This window comes from Schistocerca serialis, chromosome 9 (genome assembly GCF_023864345.2).
Source record: "Schistocerca serialis cubense isolate TAMUIC-IGC-003099 chromosome 9, iqSchSeri2.2, whole genome shotgun sequence".
In the NCBI taxonomy this organism is placed as follows: domain Eukaryota; kingdom Metazoa; phylum Arthropoda; class Insecta; order Orthoptera; family Acrididae; genus Schistocerca; species Schistocerca serialis.
Window position 1 is genome coordinate 207,608,057 of NC_064646.1, and position 997 is coordinate 207,609,053.

Here is a 997-nt window from a genome sequence, read left to right on the forward strand (position 1 = left end):
TACCCAGCCGCCAGCCATTCACCAGATGGATTTCTTCGTCAGCGACCACTCCGAATTACATTCGCTCTGCCGATCACAGCAACATTACTGCGTGCCAGTTGATATGAACTTTCTGCTACCTACGCCGATTAGGACAAAAGACAGTATCAATACGACTCTGGTATGCAGATTTCAAGATATTTTTAACTGTCAATTATGTATAATTATAGGAGAGCAGTTACGTGGGGAGGCGCATCAGACTGACAGTTTATTACCTGTAGCAGAATGAGATTTGTGAAAATCTGGGGAAGTGGATGCCACTCGGTGATCATCGTTCTAGTACATTATGGTGTAAAAGCTTGTCGGTAATAGCCACAGAGTCTATGAAAAAAAAGTGGAGGTGTGATGCGATCAGACGGTTGAACAATTTGGAAGGTAGGAGACGAGGTACTGGCAGAAGTAAAGCTGTGAGTAGCTGGCGTGAGTCGTGCTTCGGTAGCTCAGTTGGTAGAGCACTTGCCCGCGAAAGGCAAAGGTCCCGAGTTCGAGTCTCGGTCGGGGACACAGTTTTAATCTGCCAGGAAGTTTCATATCAGCGCACACTCCGCTGCAGAGTGAAAATCTCATTCTGGAAACATCCCCCAGGCTGTGGCTAAGCCATGTCTCCGCAATATCCTTTCTTTCAGGAGTGCTAGTTCTGTAAGGTTCGCAGAAGAGCTTCTGTAAAGTTTGGAAGGTAGGAGACGATGTACTGGCAGAAGTAAAGCTGTGAGTCGTGCTTCGGTAGCTAAGTTGGTAGAGCACTTGCCCGCGAAAGGCAAAGGTCCCGAGTTCGAGTCTCGGTCGGGGACACAGTTTTAATCTGCCAGGAAGTTTCATATCAGCGCACACTCCGCTGCAGAGCGAAAATCTCATTCTGGAAACATCACCCAGGCTGTGACTAAGCCATGTCTCCGCAATATCCTTTCTTTCAGGAGTGCTAGTTCTGTAAGGTTCGCAGAAGAGCTTCTGTAAAGTT

General features: G+C 47.5%; 1 non-coding gene across 1 annotated transcript; it reads left to right on the plus strand.

Annotated features, from left to right (window-relative positions):
- The first annotated feature begins 468 nt into the window (after positions 1–468).
- Trnas-cga (transfer RNA serine (anticodon CGA)) lies at positions 469–543 on the plus strand. The gene has a single exon. It is a non-coding gene; the product is annotated as a tRNA-Ser (tRNA).
- Positions 544–997: the final 454 nt, after the last annotated feature.